The sequence below is a fragment of the Fringilla coelebs genome, assembly GCF_963513975.1.
Source record: "Fringilla coelebs genome assembly, chromosome: 3".
NCBI lineage: Eukaryota > Metazoa > Chordata > Aves > Passeriformes > Fringillidae > Fringilla > Fringilla coelebs.
In genome coordinates, this window is record NC_140030.1 from 24,271,174 (window position 1) to 24,290,112 (window position 18,939).

The window sequence follows — 18,939 nt, forward strand, 5'->3', positions numbered from 1 at the left end:
GAGAGTGTCTGTAACAAACTAGGTTAGATGGAATAGGGGGAATATGTACATGGCACAAGAGCAACAAGTTGATTTTTTGTAAGGAAAGCCAAAGCACAGCATTTGCTAGATAGCTTTGCTCAAAGCCCCCCTCCCAAAGCACTATGGGCAGTGTTTATTAACAACTACTTTTTGAATCTGAACCTCCATCTTTTTACAAAAGCTGTGCTGGTATTGGAATTGGGAAAACAAGGGAAGTTGGGGGTCCTGGCCGATGACAAGTTGAGTCTGAGTGAGCAGTGCTCTGGCAGCCAGGAGGGCCAACCCTGTCCTGGGGGGCAGCAGGGACAGCATGGCCAGCCAGGCAAGGGAGGGGATTGTCCCACTCTGCTCTGCCTGGGACAGCCTCACCTCGAGTGCTGGGGGCAGTTTCGAGTGCCACACTACATAAAATATATTTTAACTATTAGAGAGCATACAAAAGAGGGCAACAAAGACAGTGAATAGCCTTGAGGGGAAGCTGTATGAGGAGCAGCTGAGGTGACCTGGTCTGTTCAGCCTGGAGGGGACTGAGGGGAGACCTCACTGCAGTTACAGCTCCTTGGGAGGGGAGGAGCAGGGGCAGACCCTGATCTCTGCTCTGTGGTGACAGTGACAGTACCTGAGGGAATGGCCTGAAGTTGTGCCAAGGGAGGTGGAGGTTTAGGTTGGATATTAAAAGAAGGCTCTTCACCCAGAGGGTGGTTGTGCACTGGAACAGCTCCCAGGGCAGTGTCACAGCACAGCCTGACAGAGTCTCTCAGGCACATGGTGTGACTCTTGGGCATGGTCCTGTGCAGGGTCCAGGAGCTGGACTTGATGATCCCTGTGGGTCCATTTCACCTCAGCTTATTCTGTGATAACTGCAGCTCACAATTGAAAATTAGCCTCAGGAGGCCTGGGAAGCTAAAGAGAGTTGAAAGATGAAGGGAAAAAAGCTAAGTCCAGATGCCATAAGAATTTTACCTTTCATTTCTGGTCTCATGTCTTTTATTCAAAAGCCACCTGCAAGAAAGTCTGAAAATTTTTTCTCTCCTTTAATAATGGGATTCCTGTAATTTCTGTGTACCTCACTCAAACAAACTTTATACTTCCACAGGAGAAAAATTAAGTTACAGTTCCCAAAGCCTATTTTAATGAGCCTTCTTGGTCAAAACATTGCATTTTCTAACAACAGAACCAATGAGACTACAGTCAGTAGGACCAAGAACGGAGAAGTCCAGCCTTGCATGACCATTACACTGAAGAGCACGGGGTACTCAAGATAGTAAGCTTCAACTTACCTTTTCTTTAAATGTCCAAGCCTCATAATTGCATAATAAAATTTAAAAATAAGTAGGAGGAAAAAAAGTGACAAGTAGGACTTTCCATCCACATGTCCCTCATTTCCTCCAACACCTACAGCTGCACCACCAAATCTGAACACCAAGAACATTTGTCACCCACCTGCCCACTTCCTCCTGCCAAAATCCTGCACTGAGGTCTGAACACGGGGGACATCTCAAGAATAAAACTCAAAGCATGGAGATATATAACTCTTGGTTACCTCCTTTGCATTTAGTAGCTTGACACATGAAAGTTTGCCACCTAATTAATAAAAGTACTTAAAATTCTCCTGCACATGTGAAACACTGTACAAAGCAAAAATGGCTGCGTGCAGTTATCCTGGAAACAAAGCTTAGCTATAAAAAGGTTATCTCAGGTTCACATGCTGACTAGATACAGCAATCCAATAAAAAGTGGAGGAATTAGAAGACCATGAAAACTGAGCATGACAGTCACAAAGGTAATGCTACACCATGCAAATCTGACTTGTACAGGGATAAGAGTGCACATAAAACCTGAATTAAGATGCCCTGCTAAGATGTGAAACTACAACCCCTGTGTTCAGGTGGGTAACTGACACCTTTCGGAGTACCACTTGTGTTTTGGAAACCAGATCACACTGAAAAAGCACACAAACAAGTCACCCTTAGGCAAGCTACACTATGTTAAGTATTTATTTGTGTGCTTACTCTATTTCCAATGCTTGCAGGGTCATACCTGGAGTGCTGCGGGAGAAGCGAAATTCTCTGGAGAGCCCCAGCACACAAAATTACAAGCAACACACTGAAGCAGTTACATTCCTCAATACAAATTAATTTCTGTAATTTTACCTAAAATAAGAAAAGATGCATACTGGCACTATAAATGCACCCCAGTGCTTGCCTTGCTGCCATTTCTTAATAGTCAGCCATGCTATAAGAAGTCAATCTTAAAACTTTTCTATGTTCTGGCTGTACACCTGTGAGACTCTGCATGGCTGCAGCTGTACCAATACTCGGTGCCTTCATTTCAAGATGCTAAACATCATGCCAGACTGTACCATCATACATAAGTAAACAGTACTAACAGAGGTCAGGCAGGTGTGAATGACAGCTGGCTTTGAATAGAAGAAGGTACCAAAAAGTTCTCTTTTTCCCACCATTCTGAGAAGTAAAAAAAAAACAAAAAAAAACAAACAAAAAAAAACAAAACAAAAAAAAAAAAAAACCAAAAACTTTAGGTACAAGTGTTATGCCATGGCACTGTACTGCTCAGGACAGAATCCTAACCATTATATGCCCTGTTAAACCCTCTGCCTTCAAAACAGTAAAAAAGAGATCATTATTCAGAAAATCAACTACCCTTTAAGACCTTTCTAAAGGAAAAAGGTGCTAACACTATAGAAACGAAGTTTTTTGACCTTGTTCCTGCCCAGGTTGCAGAAGGAGTACTGAAAGTGAAGATGATATGTCCTGGCATAGGGACAGAAAACAAAGAGACAGGAGATTTCTTAGAGATGCATTTGTCAGATCATTCCCCCACACCTTTCCCTTCTTGTACAATACTTCACACATCTGTAAATTGCTATTGTTGCCAAAACCAAGCAGGCAGCTGATGGCATTTCTTTTACAGAAGCTCAGGACTGCAAAGCCTGGTGAGTCCTGAGGAGCTGAACATCCTTGCCTGTGCCAGACCCATGTCAAACCAACTTCTGCAGAGAATTTTTGGGGTACCAAATCATTGCTGTAACAAAGGCCCATGAAAGAGGACTGACTTCTGGAGTAGTCAGAAATTAAAGCATTGGTACCTGCACATTTCCTTTGTTTGATTTTGTCAGCACTTTCTGAAACGTTACTTCATCAAAATACCCTGCTCCAGGAGGCAAGTACTGCGGTTTCTTATATTTTATTATTTGTTTTAAGGGTAGAAAGACCAGCCAACCAATTGAAAGAAAATTCTGTGATGGTACAGCTGTGTGTGATCTTATCACTTGCTCTTTCTATGAACTTTAAATAACTACTGCAGGAAAAAACCTTCACATATCTGGCAACTTCCAAGATGTTTTCTGCAAGCTCATAATATAAAGGCTTCAGTTACTTGCAGAAGTCAGGTAGTGAATTCTAGGAAAATAGGTACCTTTCCTCCAAAGTTTAGCCACTCTTTTCTTTCAATAAGAGGTATCAAATTCTTGGTGCAGTGAGAACCGTGCTGCCATTAAAATCTGTTCCAAGGAAGAACACAGCTAAACTGAGTCCCCAGCTCCAGCACCAAGATGCAGACAGAAGGTTTTGCTGCATTTGCTTCCTACTTTCACAAGTGCTGGAACAACAGCAGGGTCAGCACTGTAACTCGATGTAATATATCTGCTTTAAATACAGGGACAAAGCAATATTCAGCCAAACAGCACATGACAGGCTTCCTTCCCAACCCTGCAGCTATCCCATCCTCTGCAGGGCAGCAGTCCCCTGGAAAAGGGGGCACAAGACATGCCTCCTCTGCCTCACAATGTGTGCAAAGCCTCTTAAACAACATCTTCAGCAACTTACTCTCCTAAAGATAAGCATCTCCATCCATCCACTTGTGATGCCAGCTCATGTACATCAGCAACCGCCAGGCTCAGAGCTGTCACAGCACCTGATCTTGCTCCAGCTTCTCCATTCAGCCTGGCCCACTCTATAACCATAACCATATAACCACCTACACCGCCATACTCAGGCCTGTGCAGTAACAAGGAACAGACGAGAACAGATTTGACACAGCTGCCAGACTGCTTTCATCCTTCCCTACTCTCCACCGTGCCTTGGTGGAAGGAACCTGGAAAAACTGAAGTAGCCCCAAAGAAACCAACGAAGCAAGAAGATCAGCTTTCAGCTGGGTCCGTCCCACTGCTGATGTACTGCAGGAGAAGCAGCAGTACGACATGGACATGTGGGTGACAAAGAGGTCTTACACACTGCACCCAGCAAGGAACCACAGCAAAAAGAAAGGCAAGTGAAACAGAAAATGGAAGATGCAGAATGTCTAATGCAGAACTCTAAAATCCTATTAAGAGAAGGCCAAAATAAAATGCATTGCACAATCAACATTTTACATATAAGAATGGTTCTAGTGAAAAGTATAAAATTTTCAGAAAAAAGAAAGCATCAAGTAACAAAAGGTCATACAGGATATGCCAGGCAGAGCTATCCTAGAAGATTTCTTAATTATAATTGTAGCAGCATGAACTGACAGATTATTGTAAAAAGCAAACAAAAAACACAGCCTTGATATGTTCAAACTATGAAAGAGACAGAATTTAGGATGCGTTAGCCTGTTTCTGTCTTGATAAATGTACGGCTAAGGATGATCTCAAGGCAGGCTAGGTAGAGGAAGAGGGAAAAAGGCCACCATCAAGAGACCATGATGAACCAACAAAACATTTCTTTCAAGAAAAGACAACTTGAATGTTTTATTCAATCTAAACACAGCTAAAGTATTCCAACAGAAATGGTGCTAAAGAAAATAAATACAGAGAAAAAGACTGAAATAAAAAGCTAAGCAGACAGTGAATATGACCAAAAACCTCTTGCTACACCCTGGCCTGAAGGGCTTGAGGACAGAGGGGAAGAATCTCTTTTATTTCTCAGCTTCATATGTTATACTGTAAGAAACATGTTATGCTGTAAGAAACAACAAACAACAACTCTACTAGTGATTTAAGACACATCTTGAACACAGTAACCCAAGACTAAATTTCAGCGGGAAGTTTGACTTTCTGATCATACCAAGTATTTTTCACTCGATGTCCAAAGCTTATTATTAAATTTGTTAGATGATAAAAAGATTGCTGTGCAATTTGTGATTTACACATAGGAAACAATGCTGACTGAAGCAAAGTGAAAACCTAACTTACAGTGTATAAGTGCTCATGTTCTGCCTGGAATGAAAGGACAGAATCAAGTAGTGTTTCATCAGCAACAGTTGTAAAGCAACTTTTTAAACTGGGCAAAAGACGTGCTTTTCAGCCTCTATATTAAGACTCTGCACATTAATTATAAAAATGTCAACATACTAGAAGTTGCTCAGCAAGTAAACCCTGAGCACATTCTGAGTACTATTCTGAGTGTACCTATTTAATACATGTTTTGTACAGGCTGTGTAGGATACAGAATAATGCTTCAGGCAATTAAATTGCTTACTCATGTCAGTAGCTCTCTCAAAGTTCCCCTCTGGAATCTCACCACGACCACATCTCTATTTTTACTGTATGCTAAAAGCAAAACATGTTTTTGCGCAAAAACCTCTTTCATTAAGGGTTTTTCAAGCGTCAAAACACCATTCCTATAGTTGCAGGTTATTTTTCCACAATGTTTTTATCTCTGTGTAATACAAGCCCTCCACACAGATGTGTCATCTCTAAACCAAACAGCAGCGAAAGGACCCTTCAATTAAACAGACCTGCTATTCTCAACCAGGGAGTTAAATGCTCAAGTTCATATCCCCTCAATGGAACTGGCATGTGGTGGAGGAACAAGGGTAGGGGAAAAAGCAAAAATTAAAAACTACCAAAAAACCTTTGTTAACATTCTATTCTCACATTAATGACTGACAGCTTAGGTGGGAATTTGGTAAGATTCTTAGAAGAGGAATGATTCTGTAAAGTGAGGATGTGCCAGAACCACCAACGGCTGGTTAGAGCTTTTTCACCGGTTTGGTGCAAAACCCAGCCTTGCTCCTCTGTTCTGCAAACAACCCTCCAGGGTGTTGGGTGAGTAAGATTTTAAAAAGCAAAGACTGAAAAAGAGATACAGACAGACATACGAAAGTACGAAAAGGTGCAGCAACAAAATATTAAGTAAGGAGAGGGGTGCAAAACCACATCCCTTCTCTGCTAGGCTTCTTCACACGTGCAGTTGGCCGCTTACTTAGTCACTGCAGGTTCAAAAATGGTCATCTCCTTCCAAGGCCATGCATCTCTCCTTTGAAGGCAACACAACACTAAAGGATGTAAATAAAACACCCCAAGAGGATTGTTTTTCATAGACTGCAAAGTGTAGTTAAAATCTGGAAACATTACTGTGTTCTCATAGACAAACATCTCTGCTTCTCATCCTTCAGGATGCAGAACTGTACTTTAACAGCTTCTCAAATGTATATTTTAAGACACAAAGTTAATCCCACAGATGCTTAGAAAACTGCACTGTGCTATATGCAACCGATACCTGAGCTGATGCATCGTTTGAGCCTGACGTGTTTTATGAAACCAAGAAGCATTCAGTCTGCACAACTGGAAATTCATCATAGCTCTGCAATTGTTCAACAGAGTTTAGATTTGAGTCTCTGATCTAAACAAGTGCAGCAGTGAATTCAGAAAGTATTAGCCAATTAAGACAGACTTTAAAAAAAAGAGAAGCATTTGAAAACAACATTAGCAGTCCCTTCCTGTACCATAATGCAGCCACTTAGCAGTGGTGATAGAACAAGAAATCAATACAAAGAAGTACCAAAGGATATTATTTTTATTCTGCAAGGCATGACCAGACTTGCAGCCTGCTTTTGTGTGCTTCAAAGGGAGATGATGACGGTTTTGAAAGGGCTAAAAAAAGAATAAAGAAGTTAGAGGTTCTGGGAACCTGTCAAGTAAAAGTGGATAACTGAGTATGGCCTCTAGAAAAAATCACCCGGGAACCTAATGAAGGCTGCAAAACCAGAGGACAGAGTGTCATGGTTTGACCCTACCTGGTAAATAACACCCCACAGCTGCTTGCTCACCCCTCTGCAGATCTGATGGAATAGGGGAGAGAAACAGAAAAAAGTAAAGCCTGCGTGTTAAGAACAGTTTAATAAATGAACTAAAATTAACAATTACAGTAACAACCACAATAATAATAATAATAATAATAATAATAATAATAATAATAATAATAATAATAATAATAATAATAATAATAATAATAATAATGAAAAAGGAGATAAAGAGAGAGAGAGAGGGGAGTAAAACCCAAGAAAGACAAGTGATGCACATTACAGCTGCTGACTACTCATTGACTGATGCCCTGCCCATCCCAGAACAGCAACTGGAGCCTCCCAGCAAACTCCCCTCAGTTTGCACACTGACCATGACATTCTGCAGTATGGAATATCCCTTTGGCCAGTTTGGGTCAGCTGCTCCTAATTGTGCTTCCTCCCAGTCTCTTATGCACCTGCTCACTGGCAGAGCAAGGAACACTGAAAAGTCCTTGATTGAGAGCACACTCTGCTCAGCAACAATTGAAACATCAGTGTGTCATCAACACTATTCTCATACTAAACCCAAAACACAGCATTGTATCAGCTACTAAGAAAATTATTCCAGATGAAACTAGGACACAGAGCTCTTACTATTTAAACTCACATCACAAGTGGTCTGACACCATCAACTCTAAAAATGACTTACAGCCATGCACAGTTTTTACCTATAAGAAAGTAGTGGCAGCAGCAACAATTCCTGCATTAGCAGGGCAATGATCTACACTGAAACACAGTGACCTTTCTGTGATTACTTGTATTACCATTATTTTACTCCTTTTTAACTGAACTAACAAATGCAGTACTCCTTACTGACTTGCTCAGTGCCATCTCCCTCAATCTCTGTGTAAGGATCTGACACCCTATATTGCTGGTGTTCCCTCATACTTGTGCTCTCCTCTACTCCTTACACTGTGTTCTAAGCTCTTGCAGATGGTGATGGAGACACACACATAAAACTTCCCAGCCTATGGCTGAGTCTAGTGGCTGGGCAAACCCACTCACCCCTCCTACAGCCAGAGCAAACAAGAGGCTGCAGAGGCAACCATGGTCTAAGCTGCACCTTCTGGGTGGCAAACAAGTCAGAATTCAAAAAAAATATGAAAAAACCTGCTCAAATCTTTTGAAAGAGGCTTTTCTGCTTAGGCATGTTACAGACCCAGAGAAAAAAATCTGTAAGTAACCAGGCCTACTGGATTGGCAGCTTACTTTTTGTCACTATATCACATATGTTGATAAAAAAAGAACATTCTGCACCATGCTGTACAAACACAGGTATTTTCCCCATTAATGAGGCTTTATGCATGCACAAAGTCATGCTCACAAGATTAACACAAACCTTAACAACATGCCAAAATGCCGCTGTACACCAAGTGAATCAAGGGATAAACATAAGATGCAAGGGATAAATGCATGACCCTAGTTTAGGACAACCAGATGAGTTTGCACCAGTTCACAGGGTCTGTGATCAGCTAAGAGCAAACTCTCCAAATCAGTACTTCAGAACAGAAATGAACCACCAAACCACAATCAGACATGCACCATAAGCATCTGCTGCCCTGCAATCCGCAGAAGCACGTATACAAAATTCAAGCACAACTTTCACTGTGTCCTTCAAAGCCAAATCCAGATTCGTGTGCCTTTCCCAACAGGGGCCCTTCCTCACGAGCATGCGAGCAGCCATGTGAATGAACCGACCCCACAGATGGTTTCCAGCAAACACACAGGCCATGCCCCTGAAGTAACATGACATTTGAACTTCAACATGCCAAAAGGTTTCTCAAGTTTCTTTTTCTAAAGGGCAGGACAATGTTAAACATTGAAGAATGTCATCCTCCTAACTGGTTAAAGGTTTAATTATTGTTATTTAAGTCAAAGGTTGTCCCTACTGTTTGGCAAGGAGATGACTCTCAAAATGATGGTTCGAAAGAGTAGTGTTTTTAAAAGTAACCCAAGAGCAAGAAATATTCCTTCAGGAAAAGGTTAACTGAAGGTTTCTGATTCAATTATGTGCGTAGAAATAGCATATCTAAGGGGAAGCCTACATAAATTAAGGTTTATAGGCTTATAGTTTCCCAAATCTTCATTGTCAAGTGAACCCAAACCTGAGGACACAGGATCAGCTCAAGGCCTAGACCTCTACTTTCAGACCACTATGGTGACAATAATACTGTAGTGGCAAATGTAAGAGTAAATTTATTTCATTCATTTCTAAGAGCTGGTTTTAACTCAGCAGAGGAGCTGCTTCTCCACAAAGTTGTGGTCTGCTCCAAACCTTAACCGTATGGTGTCTAAGGGAAGAAGGCATTTTTCCACAACTAGCACTTGCTAAGGGCTCTTTAGTCAACACAGGCACAGCAGAAATACTGCTTTAACCCAAAATGCTTCCCAGCAAACTTTTAACAGCAAAAAGTGAGGGAGAAAAAAAAAAACCCTGCAAACTTGCCTGCTTATGAATTAACTAGCTAAACCTATAAGATATATACGTGTATTGGTGTATTTGGTTTAATAAACTAAACTACATTATTCTGCAAAATAATACCTGCTAGTTATTGTCCAACCCTGATAACTTCCGTAAGATTACACCAACAAAAACTCCCACTGACAAACAGAAAAGCTGGGGTGTTACCTGAAATCAAGACTACCTCCTTTTTTGAAATCAAGTAGATGTTTTAAAGCAGAGAGCCTGAACATGCGCATAGGAAGAAAGCAATTACCCTCCAATCACTTCAAAGACAGCTGGCAAGAAGAGAAACAGTTTTCTCAAGGTCAAGAGGGAGAGGAGAGCTTCCAAGTGATAACAGAAGAACAGTCATTTTGCTCAAATCACTGACCCAGAGTCTCAAAGAGGAGGGTTATGCAGGGATCAAAGTGCAGGGCACAATTTGAAAATGCAGGTAAAAAGGTTTATTCCACATTTGCTGTATTGCACAAGCAAATTTTATCTCCTGCAAATTCTAGGGCAAGTCAGCATATTTAGTCACTACTCACAGCATATCAGTTGGCAGGCATATGTTGGATACAAAGTTTTGACATAGAGGTCAATTAAACACAGACAACTTTAACTTAAATACAAGTTCATGAAATGTCTGTATATTTCTACCTGCCTAGTATGCCACGGTCATTAACAAAACTATCATTAATGAAGCACAAACTCTACAGTTAATAAAGTTTTCATAAAGGCATGAAAAATACCCAGATGCAACGGGATGCCAAGGCCATCTCAATTCGTGGCACTGAGCTTAGCATAAGTAGGATGATTAATTTCTTCATGGAGAAGTGACAATTGCACTTAGCAGCATGCATGTTTTGTAAAATCTCTACGCCTGCTAAGGAGGTCTATTCCTGTTTCATGCAAGTCGACTATTTCACCAAGAAAATGAAATAATTCTCCAATGCATCCAAAACAGCAGGAAAGCATTTACCAACCACATACTTCAGACAAGTTTGCTCTTGTGCTCCTATTTGCCCTGTAAGATAATATGTTCTGAATGCCAAAACACAAACAGAGAAACCAAGGCAATAAATTTCAGGAGATTAATTTCATTAAATAGATATAAGGAGACCAAATGCATACACAGTCGACAGCAACTCTACAAGTTATTTCCATAATAAGACTGAAGGCAGCATTTATTTCATTTGTCAATCAAAAAAATCAATTTATGTCACTGTTTGCATTACCCTCATCAAACAAAGATCTAACTGCTGTTCTGTTGGATGGTGCCCTCAGAAACCCAGGTATAAATCTCTTTTACCAATCAGCACTCAGGAACTGCAGGGATGTCAGCCTAAGCAATGCTCTCTTAACCATATTGCTGCAATAGCAAATTTAAACAGCCTTAGGAAAGGTCATAGCAAAGCAATCTGACCTGGAAAAAAGTTTTTAAACAGACCAACTTCTATGTAATTCATTGATTTTCCTTGTCATTTGTCCTTGTGTGTTCTTCCATTTAAGGGAAAAAGCATTTTCAATGCTAGTGTGCACAAACTGCAGGAATCTCTGCATTTTTAACACATTTAAGAATCACAAGACAAACTAGCAACTACATTACAAAGATTATTGTCAGTTTTTTGAAGTGTCTGGATGCACGTGGAAAAGTATGCTCTGACTATCATGCAAAAAGCATCAATTTCTTCAGTCTATTATATAGCAAAACAGCTTTGAAAAGCTTATGCTGCAGCCTGGAAGAATGTAATTTTGTACATTGTAAAAACAGAAAAACAAAAACTGCAAGAGCTGAGGCCAACAGCCACCATGGTTTTCCTACGTCTAAACAGTTTTGTAGATCTCACCCCCACACAACCAATTCAGGACATGGTAATGACAGAAGACAACAAAAGAGGATTGACATTAAGAAGACAAAATGAATGAGTTGTTATGCAAGGGAGGTTACAGTAAACAGCATAATTACCTATACATGCCTTCTCACCCTAAAGGAAGAGCTGCCAAATCTAAGTGGAGCTTTTGTAGCTGTGAAGAGCCAACATTTTGCTTGTGATCCACTTTAAGACAGCAGACACTTTAAACAACATGCCAAGAAAGAATAAGTAAAGGTATTTGTGGCTCTTCTCTTCAGCAATGAAAGAGCACCCCTGCCTCTCCTAGTTCAAAGTAAGAAAACAAAACTGCATGTCCTGAACAAAAAAAAAACAAAAAACCAAAAAAACCAAAAACACACCACCAAGAACCCATTCACTCTTAAGGACTTTCTCAGTCTTAAAGAGCCTTCCTGGCATGAATTGTCACAGGGAACAACTCCGCACAGCACAGGCACCCTGGCTTCCTGCCCTTGTGGTGGGAAGCCAGACCCAGAGAGCCAAGTCCCCCGCCATGTGGGTAGCAGGTGACACCTGACATGGCACTGAGCCCACCCTCCCATCCTGCTCCACACCACCACACTGCTCCTGCCCTGCCTACGGGCCAGCAGCAGCAAGAATGAATGCTCACTGGTGACATCCTTTTAGCACCAGGTCCAGGAGGGTCAGAGGGGACAACAGTACACAGAGGCATGACACTGTTTTAACAGGGCACTCTAGCAACCGCTGTTTCTCTCCCAAAATGTTTTCTCAAGTGGGATGCAGACAGCATTAACTGGGAGATTTGCTTTGTCTGCCACTGAGTGAGGGTTGCTGAGACCACCAGAAGAAGGCAGAGGACAAGTATTTTAACCTTGTGCTTTGTCTGGGTGTCTTTTTTTTCCACCGAGATCAGCAGAAACAGAAGCTTTTGATGTTGCAATGTTTACTGCCCCAAAAATGAGGAAGGTAAAGGAACGAGGTCAGCTCAGTACTTGAGAGCATTTAACCAATTAGCAACTGAATGCCCCTTACAAGGGACATACTAGCAAAGGGGCAACTCTGGATCACTTAAAGCTGGGCTCTCCAGCTGTGGCTGCTGGGCTTGAGCACCAGATCAGCTTGAAATCCTAAAATACTGTAAAAATCATCATTCCCAAAAATCTGAATCTTCAAACATATTTTCAAAAATCTGCTCTATCAAGTTGCAAAAAAATATGCAAATAAAGGAACTGTCAGGAGGCCTGATGGATCTAAAGCACTATTTCAAATTTACTTTTTTTTGGTCTGTTAACTTCTCTCAGTTAATTCCTCTTATAAACAACACAAAATGAAAGTCAGCAGGGAAAGAAGAGATTAGACTAGAGAATTCAAAATATTTTATTTCAATTCTGGCTGTACTAAAGACAAAGAATGTAACAAGAAGAATTCATGCTGAGAAATTTAGAACAACATCAACTTACTAAAAATACTGCAATAAGTAAACCCAGAGACTGGTCAGACAGCACATAAACTAAGTATCATTAATGATGATATATTTAAGTACCAAATATGCATGAGTTTTAATCAGAGATAGTCCATCTGATCAGCTGCTGCTAGGTAAAAGGCACTAACTCACAAAGTGCATCTGTTTTTTAAAAAGCAGCATGAGGCACAGAGACCCTCAGGCAGACTTTTGCCAGCTTGCAAGACAAAGCCACATTGCATATTCATTTCACTGCTACTCTGGTTGCATTTGAATGCTAAAATACAGGAGACTTAAGTCAGAACACACGACAAATTCATTTAGCTACTTATGAATAAAAAACACAAAGAGCTTCCAGCATGCATTACATATGTAATGTATGCTTTGTACGAAATTCAGTCAAGTCAAGCAAAATTCTGGCATCTCTTCTAGTGCTCTTGACCAATATCAGCTGGCAACAGCATCCCTGAGGGCAAATCCAAGCTTAATGTCAGCAAACTCAGCACAGTAGTCCTTTTCATTTGCTCCTAAGTTCACGTAAGTTGGGAAGGCATCTCTACCCAGCTGACACCAGCTATCTCCAGGTCCCACAAGGTAAAATCCTCCTTCTGTGTGCAAGAACAGCTGCCTCCAGCCAGACTACAAGCGCTGGCTACCTACTGCTCTGAAAGCAGACTACATCTAGTGCACCACAAATACATGAATACTCATTAAAAATTCCAGCTTTTATTGCTAAACAGGATCAGATGTGCCACAGGTTGAGTCTCCCCGACACAGCTTCAGCTGCTGTTAGCAGCGGTGAGCCTGCACCAGGACTTATCTCTAGCTATTGAGTATTCTAACAGCAGAGGAAAATCTCGGGCTGTGACTACACCAAAGGAGCGAGAAGGGCTTAGCGTGAAATACATCGCAAAACTCCTCACCGTTATTCACAAGTCCTTACTTAAACCAAATAAACCCCCTCCCTCTACGTTTGCAGCTTAATACTGGTGCAGCAGCACCATTCGCCCGCATCTACAAAAGCTCGGCAGCCGCCAGCCCTCCACCCAGCCGCGGCCACCGGCGATAACTTCAGCCACGGCTGCCAGGTCCTGGCAGGGAGCTGCTCTGGCAGAGATAACCTCACCCTGGAAGCAACCTGGCCCAAAACTCCGGCGAAAGGCTGTGCCGCCACGGGAGACGCCTGCACGCTCATCCTCCTCTAGTTTCAGCTGCAGGGCGTGTTTCCATTTGCACAGAGCGGTTTTAGAGACTTCCTGATGGGAAGCATCCCAACTGCAGCCATGCCCCTGCCTTGTTTTCCCTCGCCATCGCTAGGAGCCGGCTGAGCTCTGTGCTGGAGTTTTCTGTCACAGCCACGAGAACTCGGCCATGGCACTGAATCCCACAGCATCAGAGCGCACCCGAAGCGCTGAGAATACAAATGAGCCGCACGGGGCACTGCCGTTCAGCGGCGGCTGGGGCACGGAGCGGGCAGCGCACCCAGCTGCCGGAGGGAGGGAGGGAGGAAGAAACGCCTCTTGCCGTCTGCCTGCAGCCCTCCTTGCTGAGCGAGCCAAGGTGCGACTGCTGCTCTACCCAGGTCAGCAAAACTGACCTTTTGTCTGCAGACTCACAGCACAGATCGATACGGGAAAGCTCTTTGGAGCGGGATCCTCAGATGCTGCATCCCTGAGAATCAGGGGAAAGGAATGAGGGCAGAAAAGCAACACATGCAGGCAGAGAAGGAGAAAACACACTGCCCAAGACAACACCTCACATAACCCCAGGCACTGCTTCTAATGCTGCTGATGCCCAAGGGCTTCCAGGAGATGAAGAGATAAAAGCAAAGTCATAAAGTTTTTAAGAAAGTCCCTGCACAGGCATCTGACACACTGACACATTTCTGTCGTCTGCCCTTCCTTTTCTGCTCATTTCCTACGGCATGTACGCTTTAAACACCTAGGTTTTAATACGAGCGGGCCCCTTTCAGGAGCACTGCACATCTCCAGGGCGCTGGTTTAACGCGGCGTCTGCCCTGTCCCACACTCAAACCCGCGAACTACCGAGCCAGCGGCTCCAGTTCTAAACCAGTAAGGCGGTCAGGGGCGCCGGGCAAGAGCTCAGGGAAGAAGGAGAAGTAACAGCCTTCCCTTCCGAGGCCGACGAGCCCTTCCGCTGACACCGTGCCTCTCCGCCGGGCTGCTCCCCCGGCCGGCAGCAGCCGCCTCAGCGGGGCCGGGCTGGCGGGATGCACACCCCACACAGCCGCCACGGCGGAAAAAGACGGATCGGGGTTTCTGTCTGGAGCCGTGGCAGCGCTCAGCCCTCCGCGAGCTCCCCGGGAAGGCAGCTACGGCCGAGGACGGGGCTGAGGTGCGGGGTATCCTCCCTTCCTGCCGCTGTTATTTCACCCCACCCCGTGCCCCGCACGGCGGAAAGCGCTGCCGCCGCCGCCCGGGATGCAGTATCCATGGCAATGCGGGATTGCATCATGCTCTTGACTGAACTGCACCGGGGAAAAGACACTCCCGGCGAGAGCCCCGTCCCTTCCGCCGCCCCGTCCCCTCCCTTCCCCGGGCGGCCGGCCTGCCCGCCACCGCCGGCGCCGTCCCCGGTCACAGCCCCGCCAGGCACCAAGGCCCCCCCCCCACTCCGCTCCGCGCACGGCCAGCGCTGCCGCCGCACTTGTTGCGCGCCCCGCGGGGCGGCGGCGCCCCCCGCCCGCCGCGCCCCGTGCCCCCCGCCCCCCTCGTCCTCCGCATCCCCCTCCGGGCCCGGGCGGCCGCGCCGCATCCCGTCTCCGGGCGGGGAGCCCCGGCGCTGCACTCCCTCCCAGCCGGGGACGCGGCCCTACCTGGCGGCGGCAGCGGCGGCGCTGGGGGCGGCGGGCGGCACCGGCCGGTCTGTCCCGCTGCGAGCCGCGGGGCGGGGCCGGGGGGCGGGCGCGGGGCGGCGGGCCCCGCCCCCTCGCCGGCCGTGGGCTGACGGTGACGTTAGAGTGGTGCGGGGGGCTCACGGGCGGCGGCGGAGGGGCGCTATGACGTCACGGCGGCAGAGAACCAATCGGGCGGCGGGGGCGGCTCGGGAGCGGCTCGTGCCGCCCGGGGCTCGGGGCCGGCGCGTCCAACAGGTCCCGGGCGGGACGGGGAGCGCGGAGCGGCGAGCGCCGCTCGGGCCCTCAGGCTCTCAGCCCCGCCGCGGCAGCGGGGGGCCCTGTGAAAAACAATATCGGACCATGTAATTAAAGACTCTCGTAATGAGGTGAGCCGCGGGCCTACATTAAAGGTCCCGGGCAGATGTAGTTGGTGTCTCCTGTGTTTTGAAGTAACGGGCTTTGCAACGTGACAGCATTTTTGAATGTAAGCTCTGGCTGCAATTAAGTAGGTGGTATTTTTAATTCAGTCATATAATAAACCCGCTGGTTTTGCTATGTAATTTGCATGCATATGCTGAGCTGGTCCCCACAGTGTCAGATGTCTGAGGAGGGAATCTCAAAGCACCCTCTTTGGCTCCTTTCCAATGTCAGGGATGCTCAGCAGGGGAACAAAAGTTCTGTCCACGCTCTCCAGACACTTCATTGCCTCCCCGAGGTCCTAACGGGGCAACAGTGAGGGTGCTTGATGTTTGTATGGCCAACGGGAAGAAACCAGTTTGTTTCTTTCCCCCTCTCACGTATTCCCTCGTGATGGAAGATGACCTTTAAATTTTTTCCCCCTCCGTAAGAGTTTGTTCCGTCTCTTTGTTAATTAAATGAAAATGCTACATAAATAAAGAGCAGCTTTGCTTTGCAAAGGAGAGGAGTCAAGCAGCAATTTGCATGGGGTTTATTCAAGATCAAGTATCTCCACTCTATGGGAAGCAGTTAGCAATTACCACATTTGGTCACCACAATATAAAAAGGACATTAACCTATTTGAGAGTATCAAAAGGAGGGCCACGAGGATGTGCAGGGCCTTGAGGGGAAGCCATATGAGGAGTGACTGAGGTCACTTGGTCTGTTCAGCCTGGAGGAGACTGAGGGGAGACCTCACTGTGCTTTTCAACATCATCATGAGGGGTAGTGGAGGAGCAGGCACTCATCTCTTCACTCTTGTGACCAGAGGCAGGACTTGAGGAAATATCATGGAGCTGAGTCAGGGGAGGTGTAGGCTGGATATCAGAAAAAAGTTTCTCACCTAGAGGGTGGTTGGGCACTGGGACAGCTCCCCAGGGCAGTGGTCAGAGCACAGCCTGACAGAGTTGAAGAAGATTTGGACAATGCTCTTGGGCACATGGTGGGACTCTTGGGGTGCTCTATGCAGGGTCAGGAGTTGCACTCGATGATCCTGGGGAGTCCCTCTGACCCAGGATATACTGTGACTCTATGAGTACAATAATGCAGTGTTTCTCGGTGAGACCAGAAATTATTTTCCTTAAGCTCTTTCTGGGGTAAGACAAAATCTCTCACTAAAGTAAGTATTGAGGCTATGCCACTGTTCTTTAATCTTATTTATTTTATTAGAGTAAGATGTTAGGAATGCTATTTGATTGATGTTGCAGGGGTTTTTTCCTTTTTTTTTGTTTTAAAGCTCAAATCTTTATTTTCCTGAAGGACCAAACCCTTGCCTATGTGTTTTAACACTTTGGAAAAAAATCCCAAACCCTACGAAAACCAGCACAACTGTCAGGTGAGTGTGCCTTTCTGAAGGCCCTTTGCCCAAGTTTGCATTTTGGATGTTTCTAAGGGATCCCTTCCTATTAGTGAGAAGTCAAACCATCTTAATTGTGTAAGGCACAAGTCCCATTTTTTTCTCACTGGAGCCAAAATGTGCTGAGCTCACTGAAACATGACCAGCATTAGGTTTTTTCATATCTTTCAGACTTTATTTAAAGCACTTTTCAGTGTGCTTTAAATAAAATTCCTTCCCAACAGGCGTACACATTTGTTTCTATGGTTTATTGATGAGAGATGATTGCACTGAGTATTACTTTCACAGCCAAAACAGCTTTCTAAATCTGGAAGGTGCTTAAATAATTAAGACTCAATCTGGCTGTTTAAAACTAAAAAATAAGAACATGAGATACAGGAGGGGATGGAGTGGGGCATAGAGAGTGTAGCTGGGCAGCGAGCAGCACCCTGTGCAGGAAGGGGATGTGCTGCTTCCTGGTCCCCACACTGCATCCCACAGGCAGGGAAGTGTGCCCCAGGCCCACCAGAGGCTGGCACGTACCTGCTGCACCTCCCTTCACTGTGGAGCTTGCCTTTCTTGTTTGGTGGTGGGGTTTTAATGAGACTCTATGCCCAGGGTGCCAAGTAAGTGGCACAACAGCTGATGGAGGAAACAATGAGGCTGGCAGGTGAGATTTTGGTTTTGCCACCCTGGCTCCAGTGTGAGACTCCCAGACTGCCAGCTGGCCTGCTGGTTCATCCCTCTCCAGATCTCTCCAAAGTGCTCATGCTGTTATCAGTCAGAGAACAACAGCAATGTTTAAGCATGGGAAATGTCATTTCAGAATTACCCATTTGGGAGAACTAAGCAAACAATGCCAAATGTTTTGGGACTGATGTTTGGCATTTAATAAGGGTAGGAGCTGGCCAGTGTCATTCTGGGCCGCAGATGTATGAGGCCCAGCATCATCCTCATCTTCTTGCATCTGCAGGTTTGTCAGGATTGAAGACATTACCATTGACTTCTCCACTGAGCACTGATGAAATTGCTGCTGGTTTGTTTGCTCAGGACGGGCTTCAGGGTTTAAAGAAGGGCAAATGAAACACTATTCAGGATTTAGACAGAAGGATTGCTAGGGTTTATGTAAAATAAGTTATACCTTGCATATAATTTTAACCTGTCTCTCATTGTACTGCACTCCTGCCTTTTGAGAGAGAAGAGGCAGAATCTGAGCACTGTGGAAAGGCAAGTCCTAGGTGACCCAGCCTAGGCAGCAGCAGCAGAGGTGACAAAGAGGCCTCAGCAGATAGGGCTATCCTCACTTAATCAATGGTACACAAAGGGAAGAGGTTAAATAGATACTACTGTTTGAGAGTATGGGTAGGAAGAGAATGGCTGGACCATCTGGAAGTAGAGTGAAAAGTCAGTGAGAGCTGCAGCACTGAAAGGACAAAAGAG

The 18,939-nt window shown here is 44.9% G+C and overlaps 1 protein-coding gene across 3 annotated transcripts in view; it reads right to left on the minus strand.

Moving 5' to 3' along the window:
* Positions 1-15,752, minus strand: part of ELOVL5 (ELOVL fatty acid elongase 5) — a 39,421-nt gene extending 23,669 nt beyond the window's left edge. For 2 of the 3 annotated variants that reach the window (XM_084202936.1, XM_084202933.1), the window contains exon 1: positions 15,687-15,752. The gene's annotated coding sequence lies outside the window, so the exon portion shown is untranslated. The remainder of the gene's footprint in view (positions 1-15,686) is intronic. The other variant, XM_084202935.1, reaches the window with a different exon arrangement.
* Positions 15,753-18,939: the final 3,187 nt, after the last annotated feature.